The sequence below is a fragment of the Elephas maximus genome, chromosome 21 (genome assembly GCF_024166365.1).
Source record: "Elephas maximus indicus isolate mEleMax1 chromosome 21, mEleMax1 primary haplotype, whole genome shotgun sequence".
Lineage (NCBI taxonomy): Eukaryota > Metazoa > Chordata > Mammalia > Proboscidea > Elephantidae > Elephas > Elephas maximus.
The window spans coordinates 81205931-81228879 of NC_064839.1; the positions used below are offsets into that span (position 1 = coordinate 81205931).

Here is a 22949-nt window from a genome sequence, read left to right on the forward strand (position 1 = left end):
ATTCAGGACGCCAGTTCCAGGGGAAGGCATATCTCTCTGTCAGCTCTGGAGGAAGGTCCTTGTCCTCAATCTTCCCCTGGTTGAGGAGCTTCTCAGGCGCAGGGATCCCGTGTCCAAAGGATGCGCTCTGCTCCTTGTGCTGCTTTCTTGGTGGTATGAGGTCCCTAACTCTGCTTGCTTCCCTTTCCTTTCATCTCTTGAGAGAGAAAAGGTGTTGCAGGCCACACCCCAGGGAAACTCCCTTTACCTTGGATCAGAGAGGTGACTGACCTGAGGGTAGTGTTACAATCCCAGCCTAATCCTCTCCACGTAAAATTACAATCACAAAATGGAGGACAATCATACACTACTGAGAATCATGGCCCAAAGAAGTTGATACACACATTTTGGGGCGGGGGGCATAATTCAATCCATGACACTAGATAACTGGGAGCTCCTAAAAATTAAGCACTTAAGCTCATCCAAAGACTTCACCAAAAGGCTAAAAAGATTACCGACAGACTGGGAAAAAATTTTTAGCTATGACAATTCTGATCAGCATCTGATCTCTAAAATCTAGTTGATATTGCTAAACTTCAACAACAAAAAGACAAAAAACCCAATTAAAAAATTGGTAAAGGATATGAACAGACACTTCACCAAAGAAGACATTCAGGCAGCTAACAAATACATGAGGAAATGGTCACGATCATTAGCCATTATAGAAATGCAAAGCAAAAAGTACAATGAGATACCATCTCACTCCAGCAAGGCTGGCATTAATCCAAAAAGCACAAAATAATAAATGATGGAGAGGTTTTGGAGAGACTGGAACACTTATACACTGCTAGTGGGAATGTAAAATGGTACAACCGCTTTGGAAATCCATTTGGCTCTGTCTCAGAAAGCTAGAAATAGAATTACCATACGATCCAGCAGTCCCACTCCTTGGAATATATCCTAGAGAAATAATAGCCTTCACACAATGAACGGATGTTCATTGCAGCACTGTTTACTATGCAATGATAAAGAACAACGATGAATCTGTGAATCATCTAATAACATGGAAGAATATGGAAGGCCTTATGCTGAATGAAATTAGTCAGTTGCAAAAGGACAAGTATTGTAGGAGACCACTATTATATCAAGAAATAGTTTAAACACAAGTATTCTTTGATGGTTACAGGGTGGGGAGAGAGGGAGAGGTTGTATTCACTAAGTAGTAGATAAGAAGCATTTTAGTTGAAGGGAAAGACAATACGCAATACAGAAGAGGTCAGCACAACTGGACTAAAGCAAAAGCAGTTTCCTGAATACAGCTGAACATTTCGAAGGCCAGAGTAGCAGGGGTAGGGGCCTGGGGCCATGGTTTCAGGGGACATGTAGGTCAATTGGCATAATAAAATCCATTAAAACATTCAGTATCCCAGTTTGGTGAGAAGCGTCTGGGGTCTTAAACGCGAGTTAGTGGCTATCTAAGATGCATCAATTGGTCTCAACCCACCTGGAGCAAAGGCGAATGAAGGGCACCAAAGACAAGGTAATTATGAGCCCAAGAGACAGAAAGGGCCACGTAAATTGGAGACTGCATCAGCCTGAGACCAGAAGAACTAGATGGTGTCTGGCTACAACCGATGATTGCCTCGATAGGGAACAGAACAGAGAATCCCTGATGGAGCAGGAGGACTGTGGGATGCAGACCTCAAGTTCATGTAAAAAGACCAGACTTAATGGTCTGACTGAGAGTAGAAGGACCCTGGAGGTCATGGTCTCCCGACCTTCTGTTAGCCCAAGAGTGGAACCATTCCCAAAGCCAACTCTTCAGATAGGGATTGGACTGGACTATAGGACAGAAAATGATACTGATGAGAAGTGAGTTTCTTGGCTTAAGTAGACACATGGGACTATGTAGGCAGTTCCTGTCAGGAGGGGAGGTGAAAAGGCAGAGGGGGCCTGGAGCTGGTTGAATGGACAAGGGTAATACAGGGTGGAGAGGAGTGTGCTGTCTCAGTAGGGGAGAGCAGCTAGGAGTATATAGCAAGGTGTATTTAAGTTTTTGCATGAGAGACTGACTTTATTTGTAAACTTACACTTAATGCATGTAAAAATAAATAAAAAGAGAATGAAAATTAGAGTATTGCCCATTGTATTTTTCTCTGTCTCTTTAATTCAACCTTATGGTTAACTCCCTCCTGAACATTACTAATAGGCAGGGGGAGAACAGTTGAGAGGAATTAAAAGTAGCATATGTTGGCAAAGTACATGTTTTGTCATATGTCTTATTGTGTGTTTATTTTAAATGTGATATATTTTATGAGGCACAGGTGTGAAACATTTAGATAATTGTCTCAGTTATGTAGTGCTGCTATAACAGAAATACCACAAGTGGGCGGCTTAAACAAACAAATTTATTTTCTCACAGTTTAGGAGGTTACCATTCCAAATTTAGGGTGCTGGCTCTAGGGGAAGGCTTTCTCTTTGTTTTGGCTCTGGAGGAAGGTCTTTATCTCTTTGAGTGTCTGTTCCTTGGTGCTCATCATGTGGCTTGGAATCTCTCTTCCAGTGGCTGCCTCTTTAGCTTTCTTGTTAAATCTCTTCTATATCGCAACTGAATGTGGAAATTATAGAACAATATCATTAATATCACATGCAAGCAAAATTCTGCTGAAGATCATTCAAAAACGGCTGCAGCAGTGTATCGACAGGGAACTGCCAGAAATTCAGGCCGGTTTCAGAAGAGAACGTGGAACCAGGGATATCATTGCTGATGTCAGATGGATCCTGGCTGAAAGCAGAGAATACCAGGAGGATGTTTACCTGTGTTTTATTGATTATGCAAAGGCATTTGACTGTGTGGATCATAACAAACTATGGATAACACTGCAAAGAATGGGAATTCCAGAACACTTAATTGTGCACATGAGGAACCTTTACATAGATCAAGAGGCAGTTGTTTGGACAGAACAAGGGGATACTGATTGGTTTAAAGTTAGGAAAGGTGTGCGTCAGGGTTGTATTCTTTCACCGTACCTATTTAATCTGTATGCTGAACAAATAATCTGAGAAGCTGGACTATATGAAGAAGAACGGGGCATCACGATTGGAGGAAGACTCATTAACAACCTGCGTTATGCAGATGATACAACCTTGCTTGCTGAAAGTGAAGACTACTTGAAACACTTGCTAATGAAGATCAAAGACCACAGCCTTCAGTATGGATTATACCTCAACATAAAGAAAACAAAAACCGTCACAACTGGACCAACGAGCAACATCGTGATAAACGGAGAAAAGAGTGAAGTTGTCAAGGATTTCATTTTACTTGGATCCACGATCAACAGCCATGGAAGCAGCAGTCAAGAAATCAAAAGACGCATTGCATTGGGCCAATCTGCTGCAAAGGACCTCTTCAAAATGTTGAAGAGCAAAGATATCACCCTGAAGACTAAAGGGCGCCTGACCCAAGCCATGGTATTTTCAATCACATCATATGCATGTGAAAGCTGGACAGTGAATAAGGAAGACCGAAGAAGAGTTGATGCCTTTGAATTGTGGTGTTGGAGAAGAATATTGAATATACCATGAACTGCCAAAAGAACGAACAAATCTGTCTTGGAAGAAGTGCAACCAGAATGCTCCTTAGAAGCAAGGATGGTGAGACTGCGTCTTACATACTTTGGACATGTTGTCAGGAGGGATGAGTCCCTGGAGAAGTACGTCATGCTTGGCAGAGTACAGGGTCAGTGGAAAAGAGGAAGACCCTCAACAAGGTGGATTGACACAGTGGCTGCAACAATGAGGTCAAGCATAACAACAATTGTAAGGATGGTGCAGGACTGGGCAGTGTTTCGTTCTGTTTTACATAGGGTCTCTATGGGTCGGAACCAGCTCGAGGGCACCTAACAGCAACAACAACATATCGCAAAAGAGATTGGTTTAAGGCCCACCGTATACTAATCCTGTCCATAGTATAAAAAAGACAACCCATTCCCAAATGGGATTATAACCACAGATATAGGGGTTAGGATTTACAGCATATATTTTTGGCGGACACAATTTAATCCATAACATTCTACTCTTTAGTCCCCTAAAATTCATGTCATTCTCACATGCAAAACACATTCACCCCATCACATCATCTCAAAAGTCTTAAATCAACTCCAAGTCCAAAATTTCATCTTCTATATCATCTAAATCAAATATGGGTGAGTCACTAGGTGTATTCCATCCTGGGGCAAAATTCCTCCTCATATGTGAACCTGTGAAATCTAGAGTACATGTTATCTGTTTGCAAAGTATAATGGTGGAACAGGCAGAAGGTAGACATTTCTATTACTAATGGGAAAAATTGGAGGGAAAGAAGGGATCATGGACACCAAGCAAGTCCAAAATCCAGCAGAACAATTTACATTAGCTCTCAAGTCTTGAAAATAATCCTCTGTTCTTTGGGACCCTCTGGGCAACGACCCCACCCTCCAGACTCTGGTGTTGGCCACAGCCTCTGGATTCTGGGTGGAGACCCCTCAGCCCTGGGCTTCATCTCTTCCTTCCAAAGTCCACTGAGACAGCAAGTCTGCTTTGGGTGGTCCCATTCTCCTAGTCCATCTAAGTGGCAACTTATCTCCCTTGGCTGTAGTAGGCCCCATTCTTCTGCTTTTTGGGCATGGAACCCCTGGTTTGGGTGGTGGTCCCATCCCCCTGGTACACCTTAATGATAGCCCCACACTCTGGAACCAAGCTGGCAAAGATCTGACTCTTTGAAATGTATGAGACTATGGCCACACCCTTTGAAACTGAGAGGGCCCTGCTTCTTGTGTTCCTTCCAACAGTTCTGCTGATCTCCAAGCTCCTTCAGGGATTGTTGTTTTATTTTCTTGGAGGACAACAGATGTAGCTCCTTTGTCCTGTTTCCTGCCTGTAAAATTCCAAGGGAGTGACAACGTTATTTCCTTTCATTGTTTCTTTGTCCCCTTCAGTCTATGCTGATTGGTTTTCAGCTGTGGTAGTTGGTTAGATCCATCAGTCACAGGCTTAATCCCTTTTAACAAAAGATTGTGTAGCCACATCCTTGATGAACATTCTAGGACACTTGTCCTTAGTTTGTACAACAGAATTTTCTAAATCTTTAAGTTCTGTTTTCATTTTGCAAAAGGCCAAGTACCTGGTGGATTCGAACTGCCGACCTTTTGGTTAGCAGTGGTAGCTCTTAACCACCATGCCACCAGGGTTTTCCGTTTCCTTAAATATGTGATGAAAATGTCACTCTCTCTGTTGTCTCTCTCCTCCAAAAAACATCGTAGCCCCATCTACTCATGAGGAGAAACTCCAGCCAAATTTCTGTAGGGGGGCATTCTACAAAATACATGGCCAGCGCTCCTCAGAGTCATCAGAAACAGGGAAAAATCTGAAAATGTCACAGCTAAGAGGAGCCTAAGGAGACATGATGGCTAAATGTAATGTGGTACTATTGGAGGAAAGTTACTTAGGAACTATAGGGGTAAATGGAACAACAAATTTATTTACTTCTTTAAGATTTGTACAAATTTAGTTTATAGTGTTTGGTCATCTTTACTGAATTTACCTTCCTTTTTTAATTGAAGTATGGGTGTATTACAGGGTGAATGATCCTGTATCTTATTTATTTTTAAGTCATTCCTTGATTGTCTAATTCTTTTGTGAACAGCTTTCTTCTTTCTAATTGAGCTCTCAACAAAGGTTATTGCTTTACACATAGCCATGGCTTATTATTTTGGTAATCTATTTTTTATCGGTTCTATATCTCAAATTAAACCAGTGTCATTATTTCCTAGGGCCCAAAATGACTGTTGCAGCTAGATGTGCTTTTCCAGCCTGGTGTGAGACTGCCACTCTCTGCCACACCCCGTTTCCTTCAAAGGCACATTGTAGCCGGATCAGGGCCTTTTTTCTGGAGCTCCACAGATAACCTCTGCAGAACAGAACGTGGTAGCCTTTAAGCTGCACAGCAGGTCTTTCTACAGTAGGTTTACAGGAGAATTGGGGAAAAGTAAGAAGGCATGTTTCTCAGTCAGAGGACCCGTCTGTATGGGAACTACGGAGGAAGAGGAACAAGGCTGACCTGGAATACCTGCAACCTGTATTGACCAAATGCAAAGTAAGAAATTCTGGAGAAAATTACAAGAAAGTATCACTAGTTCCCACCTCGAGACTCCTTACACTTGTTAATTTTGAGGCGTTTGTCAATTACCCCCCAACTTTCTGGACTTCCTTACCACCTCACTCCTGCAGATTCTGCATCTTTCAGTCACTTTCTGCAATCCTTTGCATGACTTGACTTCTTTCACTAATGACATACACTTTTCATTCTTTTTTTTTTACAATCTGTCTTCAAATATCCTAGCTTCTTTCAGTAAAATACACATTTTCTGCTTCCTTTGTTCCTTTCATGAGTTGCTCAAAGTAGGGATTATTCCCCTTATTAAATAGTTTTAACTGAGCAGTTAACATAGCAGTTCTTAAATTTTTTTTCAGTTCTTCTTTGTTGTCTTTCTCTAGACTGTCCCAAAACAGTAGCTGCTGCTACGTTTTGAGTAATAGTCTGTCCTTGCCACCTGTGGTGGTTAAGGTTGTGTGTCAGCTTGGTTGGGCCATGATTCTCAGGGGCTTGGCAGTTAAGATGTGGTTTGGCAGCTGTGTGACGATGTAATCACCTCCATGATGAGATCTGATATAATGTAGTCACCTCTATGATGAGATCTGCCGTGAGTAGCCAATCAGTTGAAACGGAGTTTCCTTGGGGGTGTGACCTGTATCCAGTATATGTGGCCTTCCTGGTAAAGCTCCCTGGCTTTTGCTTGCTGTGGATTCTGCAGCTGGCTCCTATTCATCTGACCTCCAGCTCTTGGGACTTGAGCTAGCAGCTTACCTGCTGATGTTGGCATTTGTCGCCTCTGCACCCTGTGAGCCAGGGACTATCATGTTACCTGCTGATGTTGGGATTCATTGGCCTCTGCAACCCGTGAGCCAAAGGCCTGCCGTCTGACCTGCCGATCTTGGGTTCCCCAGCCCCTGCAGCTACGTGAGTCGGGAGAAGCCTCCAGCCTGACCCATGGACTTCGGACTTGCCAGCCTGTACAACTGCTTGAGCCATTTCCTTGATATAAATTCTCTCTCTCTCTGTATGTATACACTTCACTGATTTTGCTTCTCTAGAGAACCCAGCCTAAGACACCATCCTACCACCTTTTCCTTAGCTTTGAATAGTTGAGAAGAGAGCAGAGGCAAAGTGTTCAGAGCCAGAGGGCAATTAAAAAAAATACTATTTTTTTTGTTGTTGAAAATATACATAGCAGTTAATACACCAATACAACAGTTTCTACATGTACAATTCATTGACGTTGATTACATTTTTCAAGTTGTGCAACCATTCTCACCCTCCTTTTCTGAATTGTTCTTCTCCCATTAAATAAACCCACTTTCTCCTAAGCTTCCTGTCTAATCATTCAAGTTGCTGTTGTCAGTTTGATCCCATATAGATAGTTCTTTAAAAGGGCATAATGTTCAAAGCAGACATTATTAACTACTTAAGCTAAACTATTGTTTGGTTTAAAGACTTCAGGGGATATTTTTGGTTTACAGTGTAATGGTTTTCTCAGGGCAATAGTTTCAGGAGTTTATCCAGCCTCCATGGCCTGGAAGTCTGGATTCCATGAGAATTTAAAATTCTTCTCTGCCTTTTCCTCCTTTTGATCAGGATACTTCTATAGAACCTTTGATCAAAATGTTCAGTAATAGTAGCCAGGCACTATCTAGTTCTTTTGGTCTTGTGACAAAGGAGATCATTGTTCTTGGAGGCAATTAGTCACACATTCCATTTCCTCCTATCCTTGACTCTTCTTCTATTGCTTGGACGCTTTTAAGACCCAAGGCCTTACGTTACTGCTAATTCAATATTAAATAGGAGTGTTGAGAGCAGGCACCTAGCAGGAACTAGGAGGCTTACCAGAAGCGCTAAAAATGATATTAGGCCAATTAACTGAAATGGCTCGTGAAAGCATGAGTCTAAATTTCCAAGCTAAGAAATCAAATCTCAGGTGTTTGGGTGTACATAAGTAGCCACAGTAGTGGCTCTTATTAATTTTTTTTGGTTGGTGTAAAAATATCTGTCACACATTTGCCCATTCAATATTTTCAGGTGTTCAACTTAATGACATCACTTACATTGACTGTGCAACAATTACTGTTAATTAACATGAATTTTCCGTTACCGTAAACTAAAACTCAGTGCTCCGTAAGCAGTAAACCCCCTCTTTTCCCTCCCTCCCATCCCTGATAACCACTAAAAAACTATGATCTTTATGTTTGCCTGTTCTTGTCTTTTTATATAAGTAGGGTCATATAGTATTTGTCCTTTTGTGACTGACTTTGTCTTAGTCATCTAGTGCTGCCATAACAGAAATACCACAATTGGATGGCTTTAACGAAGAGAAATTTATTCTCTCACAGTCTAGTAGGTTACAAGTCCAAATTCAGGGTGTCAGCTCCAGGAGAAGACTGTCTCTGTTGGCCTTCTCATCAGTCTTCTCCTGGACTAGAAGTTTCTTTGCGCAGCAACCCCAGGTCCAAAGGACACACTCTGCTCCTGGTACTGCCTTCTTGGTGGTATGAGGTTCCCAACTCTCTGCTTGCTTCCCTTTCCTTTTATCTTAAGAAATAAAAGGTGGTGCAGGTCATTCCCCAGGGAAACTCCCTTTACACTGGATCAGGAATGTGAGCTGGGTAAGGGTGGTGTTACAATCCCACTCTAATCCTTTTTAACATAAAATAACAATCACAAAATGGAATACAGTCACAGAATCCTGGGAATCATGGCCTAATGAAGTTGATACACACATTTTTGGGGGGACATGATTCAATCCATGACAGACTTATTCAGTATAACGTCTTGAAGGTTCGTCTGCATTGTGGCAACTAATGGGACTACGTTTCTCTTTCTGGTTGAGCAGTCTATTTTATGTATGTACTACGTTTTCTTTATCCATTCATTTGTTGATGGGCATTTAGGTCTTTCTACCTTTTAGCTGTTGTGAATAGTGCTGTAGTGGACGTTGATGTACATATGTGTGCTGTGTTACTGTTTTTAAGTCCTTTGGGTATATTCTTAAGAGTGCAGTTGTTGGATCATGGTAGTTCTAGTTTTAGTTTTTAAGGAACCACCATACTTTTCCACATGTACCACCTTACATTTCTGCCAGCAGTGGATAAGGGTACCAATTTTCCCACATCCTTGCTAACATTTGTTGTTTTTATTTATTTTTTTTTATCTGAGTCATCCTAGTGGGAGTGAATTGATGGCTCATTGTGGTTTTGATTAGCATCTCTGTGATGGCTAATGATATTGAACGTCTTTTCATGTATTTGGTGGTCATTTGAACATTGTCTTTGGTGAAATGTCTATTCAAGTCCTTTACCCATTTTTTTGATTGGATTGTCTTTTTGTTAAGTTGTTGAAATTATATATTTTGGTTATTAGACTCTTATTGGATATATGGTTTCTGAAGGTGTTTTGATGAACAAAAGTATTTAATTTTCATGAGGTCCCATTTATTTATTTTGTCTTTTGTTGTTGTACTTTTATTATAATATCAGATAATCCATTGTTAAAAGCTAGGCCTGACAGCCTTGGCCCTGTATTTTCTTCTAAGAAATTTATAGTTTTAGTCTTCACATTTAGGTCCTTAATCCATTTTGAATTCTTTTTTGTGTGTTTATAGTGTGAGACATGGATTCTGTTTCGTTTTTCTGCTTGTGGAAATCCAATTTTCCAAGTGCCATTTGTTGAAGAGACTCTTCTTTTCCCATTGAATGCACTTAGTGCCCTTGTCAAAATCAGTTGACCATAAATGTATAGGTTTATTTCTGGACTCTGAGTCCCATTCCCTAGTTGATGTGTCTGTTACTAATACCAATACCAGCTTGTTTTGATTACTGTAGCTCTATTAATATGTTTTGAAATCAGAAAGCATGAGTCCTCCTATGTTGTTCTTTTCTGAGAAAATTGTTTTAGCTATTTGGGTCCTCTTGCTATCCTATATAAAGTTGGGTTTTTTTTTTTTTTTTTCGTTTCTGTGAAGAAGACTATTGGAATTCTGATCAGGATTGCATTGAATCTGTAGATGGCTTTGGGTAGAGTTGACATCTTAACAATATTAAGTCTTCTAGTCCATAAACACAAAATATCTTTCCATTTATTTAAGTCTTCTTTAATCTCTTTCAGCAGTATTTTGTAGTTTTCATTGTTTGTGTTTCACATCCCTGGTTAAATTTATTCCTAGGTATTTTAGTCTCTTAGATGCTATTGTAAACGGAATCGTTTCCCTAACTTTGCATTCGCATTTCTCATTGCTAGCATGTAGAAACCCAACTGTTTTTTGTTTGTTGGCCGTGTACTCCCTTGTTTGCTAAATTTCTCTATTAGCCCTAGAAGTTTTCTTGTGGACTCTGGGATTTTCTATATGTAGGATCATGTCACCTGTGAATGGAGATAATTTTACGTCTTCTTTTCCAATTTGGATACCTTTTATTTCTCTTTCTTGTTTTATTGCTCTAGCTAGGACTTCTAATTGAATATTGAATAGGAGTGGTGAGAGCAGGCACCCTTGTCTTGTTCTCCTGTTTCAAGGGGAAAGCGCTAAATCTTTCTCCATTAAATAAATATAATTTTGGCTGTTGGTTTTTCATATATGCCCTTATATTGAGGAAGTTCCCTTCTATTCCAATCTTGTTGAAGGTTTTCATCAAGAAAGAGGGTTGGATTTTATCAAATGCCTTTTCTGTATGCATAGAGATGATCGTGTGGCTCTTTTCCTATGTCCTAATGATGTGGTATATTACATTGAGACACTACTCCCATCGAGTCAATTTGGACTCATAGCAACCCTATAGGACAGAGTAGAACTGCCCCATAGGCTCTCCAAGGAACAGCTGGTGGATTCCAGCTGATCTTTTGGTTAGCAGCCAAGCTCTTACCTTTGGGCCACCAGGGCTCCATTACATTGCTAGATTTTGTAATGTTGAGCCATCCTTTCATTCCTGGAGTAATTCCCACTGGGTCATCCTGTATGACTTTTAATGTGCTGTTGATTTCTGTTCGCTAGTATTTTGTTAAGGATTTTTGCATCTGTTTTCATAAGGGATATTGACCTGTAGTTTTCTTGTAGTGTCTTTGTCTTCTTTTGCTACCAGGGCTATTTTTGATTCATAGAATGAATTAGGAAGTATTCCTTCCTTCTGTATCTTTTGGAAGAGTTTAAACAGGATCGATGTCAATTCTCTAAATGTTTGAGAGAGTTCTCCAGTGAGGCCACTGGTCCAGAGCTTTTTGTTGTTGGGTGGTTTTTGATCACTGATTCTTATCTCTTCACTTGTTATTAAAAAAACAAAGAACTCGTTGCCATTGAGTCGATTCTGACTTATAGTGACTGATAGGACAGAGTAGAACTGCCCCCATAGGGTTTCCAAGGAGACCTGGTGGATTTGAACTGCTGACCTTTTGGTTAGCAGTCATAGCTCTTAACCACTACACCACCAGGGTTTCCTCACTTCTTATGCATCTGTTGAAACATTCTATTTACTCTTGAGTCAGTTTCCGTAGGTTGTGTACTTCCGATAACTTGCCCATTTTATCTAGGTTATCAAGTTTGTTGCTGAACAGTTGTTCATACTATTGTGTCATAATTTCTTTCTCTTAGGTCAGTTGTAGTGCCTCCACTTTGATTTCTTATTTTGGTTATTTGGAAGTTTTCTTTCTTTTTTGATCAGTCTAACTAAAGGTTTTTTGGTTGGTTTTCATAAAACCAACTTCTGGTTTTGTTAATTCCTTCCATTGTTTTTCTGTTTTCGATTTATTTCTGCCCGGATTTTTGTTACTTCCTTTTTTCTTGTAGGTTTAGACTTAGTTTGCTCTTCTCTTTCTACTTCCTCAAGTTGTAGAGTTGGGCTGTTGACTTGAGATCTTTCTTCTTTTTTTACGTAGGCATTTATCAGTACAAGTTTCCCCCTGAGCACTGCCTTCCTTGCATCTCATAAATTTTGGTAGGTTGTGCTTTTGTCTTCATTTGATTTTAAAAAATTTGTGATTTATTCCTAACCCATTGGTAGTTTAATAGTGTGTTGTTTAATTTCCCTGTGCTGTGTATTTTCCAGTTTTTTTTTTCTTTCCATTATTGAGTTCTAGTTTTACTCCTCTGTGGTCAGAGAAAATACTTTGTATGATTGTGATTTTTTAAAATTTATCAAGACAGACTTGCTTTGTGACCTAACACATGGTCTATTCCTGCAGAACGATCCGTGTGCACTGGAGTAGAATGTGTATTTTACTGTTGTTAGTTGGAGTGTTCTGTATGTTAAGTCTAGTTGATTTGTAGTGTTATTCAGGTCCTCTGTTTCCTGGTTTATCTTTCTAGGTGTTCCGTCCCATATTGAAAGTAGTATATTGAAGTTTCCAACTATTGTTATAGTGCTGTCTATTTCTCACTTCAATTCTACCAATGTTTGCTTTGTATATTTAGGTGCTCTGATGTTGAGTACATACTTTTTTTAAAAAAAATATGTTTTTATTGTGCTTTAAGTGAAAGTTTACAAATCAAGTCAGTCTCTCATAACAAAACCTTATATACGCCTTGCTTTGTGCTCCTAGTTGCTCTCCTCCAAATGAGACAGCACACTCCTTCTCTGCAGCCTGTATTTGATGCCTTTTCTTTCTTTTTCTTGCCTTGTTGCTTGAATTAGGATTTCCAGCACAATGTTAAGTGGGAGGGGTGACTAAGGACGTCCTTGTGTTGTTTGCATTCTCAGGGGGAATGCTTTCAGCCTTCTCCGTTAAGAATGATATTGGCTGTTGGTTTGGTATAGATACCCTTTGTTGAATAATCTCCCTTCTATTCCTATTTTCTTGAGAGTTTTTATCAGGAATAAGTATTGAACTTCATCAGATGCTTTTTCTGTGTTGATTGAGATGGTCATGTGATTCTTTTATTTTGTTCTATTTATGTGGTGAATTACATCGATTGACTTTCTATTGTTGACCCATCTTTCATACCTGGTATGAATTCCACTTATGGTGAATTTTTTTTTTTTATATGATGCGAATTCTGTTGGCTAGAATTTTGTTGAGAATTTTTGCATCTGTATTCCTAATTGATATTGGCCTGTATTTTTCTTTTTTGGGGGGTGCAGGGGTTGGTGTCTTTGCCTGGCTTTGGTATCAGGGTTCAGCTGGCTTCATAGAATGAGTTAAGGAGTGTTCTTTTTCTGTGCTCTGAATAGTTTGAGCGTTGCTGGTTTGAGCTCTTCTCTGCATGTTTGATAGAATTCTCCAGTGAAGCCGTCTGGGCCAGGGCTTTTTGTTGTTGTTGGGCATTTTTTTTTTTTTTTTAAATTAACCTCTTCAACCTCTTGTTATGTGTCTGTTCAGATTTTCTATCTCAATTTGTGTTAGTTTATGTTGGTAGTATGTTCCTAGAAATTTGTCCATTTTTTCTATGTCTCAAATTTGTTGGAGGTAAAATTTTTCATAGTATTGTCATGATCCTTTTTATTTCATTTGGATCTGTTATAATGTTTCCCATCTCATTTATTATTTGGGTTATAAGCTTCCTTCCCTGTTTTTTTTTTTTTTTTTTTTTTTTGTCATTTTGGCCAGTGGTTTGTTGACCTTTTTAAAGAATCAACTTTTGGTCGTGTTGGTTCTTGTTTTTCTGTTGTCTATTTTATTTCTGCTGTAATCTTTATTGTTTTCTTTCTTATGGTGCCCATAGGTTTCTTTTGCTGATGTTTTTCTATTTGTTCCAGCTTTTGGTTAACATTTTGATTTTGGCCCATTCTTCTTCTTTTTTTTACTGTATGTGTTTACTGCTATAAATTGACCTCTAAGCATTGTCTTTGCTGCGTTCTAAAGGTTTTGATATGATGTGTTTTCATTCTCGTTTGAATTTAGGAATTTTTTTGATTCCTCCTTTGATTTCTTCTATTACCCAGTTGTTTTTAAGCAAGATGTTATTCAGTTTCCATGTATTTGATTTCCGCCCCCCCCGCTCCTTCTGTTTTAAATTCTAGTTTTATTGCATTGTAATCAGAGAAGATGCTTTGTATTATTTCAGTGTTTTGGTTTTATTGAGGATTGGTTTGTGGCCTAAAATGTCTGTTCTGGAAAATGTGCTGTGTGTGTTGGAAAAGAATTAATACTTTTCTGTTGCTGGGTAGAGTTTTCTATATATATATGAGGCTAAGTTGGTTGATCGTGGCCTTTATATCTTCATTTTTGTTTGTTTCTTTCTAGATGTTCTGTTCTTTACCGAGAGCGATGTGAAGTTTCCTACTACTATTGTGGAACTCTCTGTTTCTCCTTTCAGTACTCTGGAGTCCAGTCGTTCAGTGTACAGATATTTATTAATACCTTTTTGTCTTTTTGGTCCCTTTAATCATTATCTATATGTCCTTCCTTGTCTTTTATCATTGATTTTGCCTTAAAGTCTGTTGTATCTGAGATTAGTATTGCCACCCTTGCCCTTTTGGGTCACTGTGTGCTTGACACGTTTTTTTGTCCTTTGATTTTTAATACATACTTATGTCTTTGTGTCTAAGTATGTCTCTTATGGACAACGTGTTGTTGCGTTGTGTTTGTCATCCATTCTGCCTCAGCTCTTTACGGTGCATTTAAATCATCTACATTCAGTGTGATTGTGGATAGGCAGGAGTTTATTGGTGACATATTGTGCTATTTTTTTTTTTTTTTTTGTGGTGCTGATGTTTTATTTGTTCCTCTTACTTTCCTGTTGGTTATAGATTTTGTGTTTACTGAGTCTATTTTTTTTCTTTTTAATTTGATGAGTAGGTTTGTTAGCTTTCTTAGTGGTAACTTGAAGTTTACTGTTATCTTTCTAAGTTTGAACCAGTCCTTTATTACTTGATATCGCCATGACTTCTCCATTTGAAAGCTCTATACCTACACCGATTATTTCCCCTTTTATATTTTGCTGTTGTCATCATTTACAGATTGATGTCTCTGTTTCCCTGTTTTAAGTCTTTTAGCTTTGTGTTATTATTGAGAATTCTTTAGCTAGGTTAGTACCTGGCTTATGGTGTCCTGTGTCATAGACTCCTTTTGTTGTCTGTTTCGTTGGTTCTGTAACTGAAGGGTTTCCTTTTATATTTCTTAAAAGTTTTGCTTGGTTTTTATGTATTCCCTCAATTTCTTTTTTATCTGGAAATGTCCTAATTTCATCATCATGCTTAACAGAATTTTACAGAATTATTATTCTTGGTTGCTATTCTTTTCCTTTTAAAGTTTTATACATGTCATCTCATTGTGTTCTTGCCTGCATAGTTTCTGCCAAGTATTCAGAGCTGAGTCTTGTTGTTTCCCCTTTGTGACTTTCCTTTTTTCTCAAGCTGCTCTCAGGATTCTTTCTTTGTCTTTGGTTTTGGCAAGTGTGATTATGATATGTCTTGGTGACTTTTTTTGGTAGGTCTTTCCTATATGGGGTTTGTTGAGCTTACTGGCTGGCCACCTTTTCATCTTTCATGATATTTGGGAAGTTTTCTGCCAGCAAATCTTCAACAAAATTTTCTCTGTTTTCCATTTTGTCCTGTGCTGTCTAACTCTGATTCCTTGCAAATTTTAGCTCTTGATTGTGTCAACACATAATTGCTCTTGTTATTTTCATTCTTTTCTCTGATTTCTTTTTTTTTAGACAAAGTGGTGTCCATGGGTTTGTCTTCAGTTTTTATGATTCTGTCTTTCATTGTTTCAAATTTGCTCCTAAAATCTTCTGTTGGGTTGTCTATTTCTGAAATCCTTTTTTATCTTTTGGACTTCTAGTTGGTGTTTTTTGTATGAGTTCTAATTATTTATTTATCTTCATGTTTTTTTCCTGTATTATTTTCCTGGACTCTTCTATGACTTTATTATTCTTGATTTTAGCTGTGTTGTCATTGTTTTTTTGTCATTGGTTGTTTGTGTTTTATATGATTTTGTCTATTTTTTCCTTCGTTTTGTCTGTTTTTCACTGATCTCTTTCATAATCCCTTAATGAGTCCTAAGTATTAGTCTTTTAACTTCTGTATCACTGCCTTTTTTTTCTCCTGGAAGGCTTTCTGATTCTTTATTTTGGTCACTTGCTGGAGCCATCTTTTCCTGCCATTTTTTAAATATGTTTTGATGTTGTTTGCTGTCTTAAAGATATTAAGGTATTACTTTATTGATTGATTGTATGTTCATTTTTTGTCCTTTTTTTGTTTTGATGTATCAGGGCAGGCAGGCCAGGCGTCTTTGCTGCTTGCTTGTCTCTGGGCATGGCAGGTCTCACTAACTTGTCTGGGTGTGCAGGGCAGCAGCATGCAGGGAGAGCCCACTTTGCTGTTTGCTGGTTTGGCAAGGTGGCTGAGGGCGGACTGGACTGCTTTCTGCCTCCTGACGTTGGTCCACCAGTGTGGGAGCATTCACAGCACTTTGTCATATGTTTGGGGTGTTGGACAAGGAGTGGTATGGTCTTGCTTCCCACTGTTCAGCAGTTGAGTGGAGGGATGGAAGGGGCAGTATGGGCCCAGTGTGGTGGCAGGCCTGACCACCGGGGGACTCTAGCTGCAGTGGTGTGTTGGGGGCTGATGTGAAGTGGGGAGCGGTGGTGCACAGGGCTAGGTGGCGGGGGAGGGGGGGAGAAAGAAAATAAAAGAGAGAGAAAGAAAGAAAAAAAATGATGGTATAGAGAGATCTGACAGGTGTGGGCAGGGTGAACTTTAGGGCTGGTGGGAAGGGTGGGGCAGTGGCTTATGGGGCTAGGTGAGGAGGAAGCATGGAAAGAAGAAAATAAAATGGCAGTGTGGCAGGAGCCAGTGGGTGAGGATGGTATAGACCCAGGGCAGCAGCAGACTGGTGCCTCTTTAGCTGCAGTAGTGCAGCAGGTATCACGGGAATAGGGAGAAGTGGTTTTATGGGGCCGCATGGGAGGGAGAAAGAAAAGAAAGGAAACAAAGAAAAAAATTGTGGCATGGCAGGAGGTGGCTGGTGAGAGAGGGGTGGACGTGCGGTGGTGGTGGGTCAGTGTCCTTATATGTGGTGGTGTGGTTGGGGCTGGCAGGAAGTGGGGGGGGGAGTTGGCATATAGGGCTAGGTGGGAGGGAGAAGGAAGAAGCAAAAAAGAAAAAGATGGTGGTATTATGGGGGTTGACGAGCAGGGTGGATGCAGTGACTGGTGGAAGGGAGGGGAGGTAGCATATGGCTTAGGTAGGAAGGAGAATGAAAATAATGAAAAGAAAAAAAGTGGTGGCTTAGTGGGGGTTGGTTGGTATGGGCTTGGCATAACTGGGATGGTTGTGGGCTGGTGGCTCACTCCATTGGCATGGTGTGGGCTGACAAGGGGGGGGAATTGACATATGGGGTGGGAGGGAAAAAGAAAAGGAAGGAAGAGAAAAAATGGCAGTGTGCTTGGGATTGGCGAGTGGGGATGGGGCCAATCCAGGGCCTGGTGGGGAGGGGAGGTGTTATATGGGGTTATGTGCGGGAGGAATAGAAAGAAAAAAGATGGCATGATGGGATCTTGAGAGATAAAAGGCGATGCAGACCACATCCCAGGGAAACTCCTTTTATATTGGATCAGGGATGTGACCTGGTAAGGGTGTTATAATTCCACCCTAATTCTCTTTAACATAAAATTACAATCATGAAATGAAGGACAGTCACAGAATATGGGAATCATGGCCTAACCAAGTTGATACATTTTTGGGGGGACATAATTCAATCCATAACATGGGTCTTTTGATGTCACATAATTCCATTAAACTGCGCTCAGTAGTCTTGAACCTCTGTTCTGGTTTGCGTTCAGCCTTCAGATTTCAGCTGTCTTATCCTCTAATTTGCTGATTACTTCCGCCTGATTTAAATCTTGTTAAATCCTTCCATTATGTTTATCACTTCAGTTATTTGTCTCTTTTAGTTACAGTATTTCTTTCAGTTTTTTTTAGAGTGTATATCACTTTTTTTCCAAGGTGCCACGGTTGCACAGTGGTTAAATATTCAGCTGCTAACTGAAAGGTTGGCCGTTTAAACCCCTAGCTGCACAATGGGAAAATTACGTGACAGCCTTCTGTGAAGATTTATAGCTTTGGAAACCCTATGGGACGGTTCTACTCTGTCCTATAGGCTCCCTTTGAGTTGGAATTAACTCGACAGCAGTGGGGTAAGTAATTTCTTCTTTTGAAATCCTTTTTTCATGCATTGTTTTTCTTATTTCTTTTAGTTTTTTGTGTTCCCTTAGTTCTTTGATTATGTTTAACATTGTTGCATTATACTCTTCTTTTCTGGTCACTGTTGGGGCTTCCATAGCTGTGATTTCATCCCTTCATCATATTTATTTGGATGGGCCATTGTTTCTCTTATCTTTTGTGTGTTTTGTGATTTTTTGTTGGGGAATTGAAATTTTCCAAGGTGTTAACTTTCTCAGTTCATGGTATTTGGTGTTTTTGCTTTTACCGCTTTCTGCAAGAAACTCTCAGGCAGGCAGAGGCTTCGGCCCTTGCTTATTGCTTTCTCTCTCTCTCTGTTATAGTGCCTTCTCCCTTTCTGATTTATTAGTTGTCGAAAGCTTTAGATCTTGGTTTCGAACTCTGTCAAACACCAGTGAACACACAGTGTTTTGGTTATCTAGTGCTGCTATAACAGAAATACCACAAGTGGATGGCTTTAACAGAGAAGTTTATTTCCTCACAGTAAAGTAGGCTAAAAGTTCAAATTCAGGGTGTCAGCTCCAGGGAAAGGCTTTCTCCCTCCGTCAGCCTTCTCATCAATGTTCCCTGGACTAGGAGCTTCTCTGTGCAGGGACCCTGGATCCAAAGGATGTGCTGTGCTCCTGGCACTGCTTTCTTCTTGGTGTTCTGAGGTGTCCCTGTCTCTCTGCTCACTTCTGTTATATCTCGAGAGTTTGCCTCAAGACACAGTCCAGTCTTATAGATTGAGTCCTGCCTCACTAACACAACTGCCGCCCATCCACCCTTATTAACATCATAGACACAGGATTTACAACATATAAGAAAATCACACAATACTGGGAATCATGGCCCAGCCCAATCCATACACACATTTTTTGAGGGACATAATTCAGTCCTTGACACGCAGTGATCAGCCTGCCCTCTAGAGGGCATTGCCCTCTCTGGTCATTACTCCTTCGCCTGTTTTGTTTCTGCAATCACGTTTTCCGTCAGAAAGCCCACACCTAGTGAGCCCCTCTGTGGGGCTGTGTGTTGCCCTCAGATTTTGCCTGATCCTTCCTTTCTCTTTGGGGGCCACTTATGTCTCAGATGGCATTCAGGAGAATCACAGGCATACTTTCCTCCGTATCAGGAGGAGGAGGGTCTCGCACTACACAAACAGAACTCTGGGTGATGTGTCTTTTTGGTTTCAGAGCCGTGGTTGCTCTGTGGTTGGGGGAGCAGTCTCCACTTAAGTGATCCGCTGCTGGCTCCACTCTAGGGGACTTTGTGTAGGAGTTTGTATCAGTCCAACAGCTGACAGTTAGTGAGTGGGAAAGGGGCTGGCATGCTCTGAATGTTCCCCTAGGGACATCTGCCTTGTTCTCCGAGCCCCATAGGTAGTAAGTTGGCTGTGAGTGCAGGCTCCACTCAAGGTGCCTCCTTCTTAGCTCACAGCAGCCTAAGTCAACATACTTCAGTGCTGTACAGAAGAAAGGGTGGACAGACTTGAACTGACCTCCAGGGAAATCTCTCCTACTGATTTTGGAGGCCTGACCTATGGGGTGCACAGGCAGGCATAGTGCTGGTCATGAGAACAGGTTCCACTGAAGGGAGTGTTCTGTAGCAATTCACAGCAGCCTGGCAGCTGACAGTGTCCAGTTGAGGGAGGTGCTGGCATGCTCTGAAGCTTGGCGCCTGGTCTCTTTGTATAGGGAAGGAACGTGGTGGTTAGGGAAGCAGGTTCTTTTGCTGGGGTCCCTTCCCCAGTTCACAGCAGCGAGCTTCCTGTGTGGCTGTGGGGAGGTTCAGGGACTGTGGGTGGGTGGAGCAGTTTTCCTGCTGCATTCGACTTGTTGACTCATTAATTCTTGCCTGTCTCCAGTTCCCTGCTGCTGTCCTCTGCTCCCCAATTCAGTCTCTCAAGGTGGAGGACTTTTTTCTTGTTTTTGTGGGGAAGGTTAGAATGATGATCTGTTTACACTGCTACCTTTCCAGAATCTTAGAGGACAATTTTGATTTGCCCTTAGATCCATGTGAAGAAATTTTGAGAAAGCATCAACAAACCACCAATGGAAATTGAAAGACTCACTGTCGTCTGGGTACTGCATTGCAACTTCCTTTAGCTCACCTTTGCAGAAAGGCTTCAAGTAAGGCTGTTAGCAACCCTTCTCAGTGGGTGTCAAAAAGTTCTTACCTCTTACATAGCTGTGACTGGGGTGGTAGCAAGTCGGCTTCCCTTGGCCACCATAGCCCTTGATTTGGTGATCTTATGGTACCCAGTGTACTTGCTCCAAAGGAGCAAAGTCAGCTGGTTGCATAATGCCACACAGCAGCCAGTGCCCACTCTCACTGCTGGAGCAGTAAGCTGAAAATGCGCTACAGGGTGCTTCTGTGAACTTCTGGGTCACAGTGAGAAGAAACGTTTGAATGAGTGATATCAGCTGGTGAGAAACGCATGTGGATTGCCAGGAGGCCTGTGTAGCTTCTCAGTGGCATTAGCTTTGCAGGTGATCCAAACAGAAAGGGCTGATTTTCCTAGCATCGAAACAAGAAAAATACAAATTATATGGCACTTGAGTTTCATTTTAAACATTGACATTCATCAGCTTAGCACCTTGATTGCTCACCTTTTTCGAGTGACTTCACTCCATCCTGTTCATATGGAAATAATCTTTTACCCAAATTCTCAATTATTTTCTCATTGGGTCCCTTTATGTTGCCAGCTGGAAATCCCAGGTTCTGCTTGGCATGACTCCTCTCAGCCGATAAACAAGAGACCGAAGTGGGATTGTAGAAAGGTGCCTTTATTTCATTGCACAAGGAAAGGATATTGTCAGGGCTGCTGCCACCAAGACTGCTCAGTAAGGCCAAGGTTACTTTTAATGGGTTTACAAGAAGGAAGTTCATATAAGTTACATCAGCAACATTCTTAATCATACAACACAGGTGCAGTGGGGTTTACATGTAACTTCATGCATTGTGTGCTCAGAAAATGATGGATAAACTCCACCCAGAAGCAGGGAGGTTACTATGTGTGAGGTATTTAATAGGTACTTAGTAGGTTGAAAAGGTTATCCTGAATGTCAACATGGCATCTAAACCGATTTCCACCAATTTCCTCTCGTTTGGGGGCAGCAGTTAAGGAGAGGGGAACCAGGATTTTAATGTAAAGTTATGGGGTGTGCCAAGCAAAGGAACCAGGATTCTCATGTAAAGCTATGGGGTGTGCCAAGTAAACTGCTTGAGACAGTGGAATTTTCTGCAGCTTCTGGACTTCTGTCTTACTCCCTCCTTTTCTTTTTGGACATTGGTCATTCAGGTCACTGGGCAGCCTCAGGCTCTTTTTTACCTCTGGGTAGAATTTAGGGCACTCTGTCTTCCAACGTCATCTCTCTTTTCACCAGGCACACTGGTTTCAGCTTAACGGAGGTCAGGGATGCTCATCTCCCTTTTCTCAGGGGCCCTACTGTTCTTGGGTCATTTCACTTCAAGGTGGCAGCCAGGAATGCAGCCTGTCTCTTCTGATCGGTGTTTTTTCTCTTTTCCAGTTCCCAGTCCCAATTAGAATGTACCTAGTAGGCGAGCACACAAGCCGTGAGACCCTGAACTCCACACCTCTCAAGTTTCTGGAGTTTTTCTCTGTATGTCTGGGACACTCTGCGCGATGAAAATCGTATTCACCATGCAAGCATTTTCGGTCTCTCAGGGTCCATGTCTGTGAACTGTCTAAAAACCTCATAAATTCTTTCCAGAAACTTAGAGAGATCTTCAGTTGGTTCTTGATTGATCCCATATATTTTGCTGAGTTTTTTTTTTTTTTTTTTAATTAATCACCCCTTTCTTCAACCCTTCTGAGAGGCACCCTCTATGATAAGCAAGGCGGGTCCGTCTCTTGTTCGTACTCTGATCGCAGCCATGGCCACCCACAGGGAAAATCCCTGCCCCTGGCTTATTTACTGCCTGCACTTCGTGGCGCCTGTTGACCTCGGCCCTAGCCTTTTCTAGGACTGTGCACCTTTCTTCTGTGGGTCAGGAGCACATCTAGCAGCGCCTAACAGTCTGCCCAGTTAAGGTTATGAGTGTGGAAAATGGAGGCATAAAGATTCTGCATTCTCTTAGGGCCTTTCCGATTCCTGGGGCAATGGTTTTCCCAGTTATAAAGATTACTTGTTGAGAAAGGTTTGTGGACCCAGACCATGCCGGCATCTTCTGTTGGTACTCGTTGGAGAGGGTGTGTGCCCCTGGGCTCGGCTGTGCTATAGCTGTGCTGGGAGCTCTTCGCCCTTGTGTTGCTTCCGTTCTCCCTAGTCACAGAATTGAGGCGCCCAAAGGCTGTTTTCCTCCACGTGTGGTGCAGCGAGCCCAATGCCGGAGCGGAAGGGCTTGGGAGGGGTTGATACAGGGACTGAGAGGGTTCAGTGGTGAGAATCATTGCCAGCGCAGCCACTTCTCCTGGAGTGGAAGCATAAGGGGGTGGTGAAGCAGCAGGCAGAGGCCACAAGAATTCTTCCTCAGGGTTAAAGGGGAGGACTGGCAGTCACGATCCACTGGCTCCCTTCTGGACTAGAATTTTACATTTCTTCTGCAGTCCCTCGAAATGCTTCTATGTGATATTTTTCATCCAGTTTACCCTCATGAGTACAGAAAACATCAAGTTGGAGGATAGTGTTACAATTTAGAGACCCATTTGTTGGACATTTTTCCCCATCTGCCAGTTCATTTTGAGGCCATGTGGTGTTACAAAA

At 41.3% G+C, this 22949-nt stretch overlaps 1 protein-coding gene across 1 annotated transcript in view; it reads left to right on the forward strand.

Annotated features, from left to right (window-relative positions):
- Nucleotides 1-22949, forward strand: part of WWC2 (WW and C2 domain containing 2) — a 322317-nt gene that overhangs the window by 14957 nt on the left and 284411 nt on the right. The window lies entirely within an intron of this gene.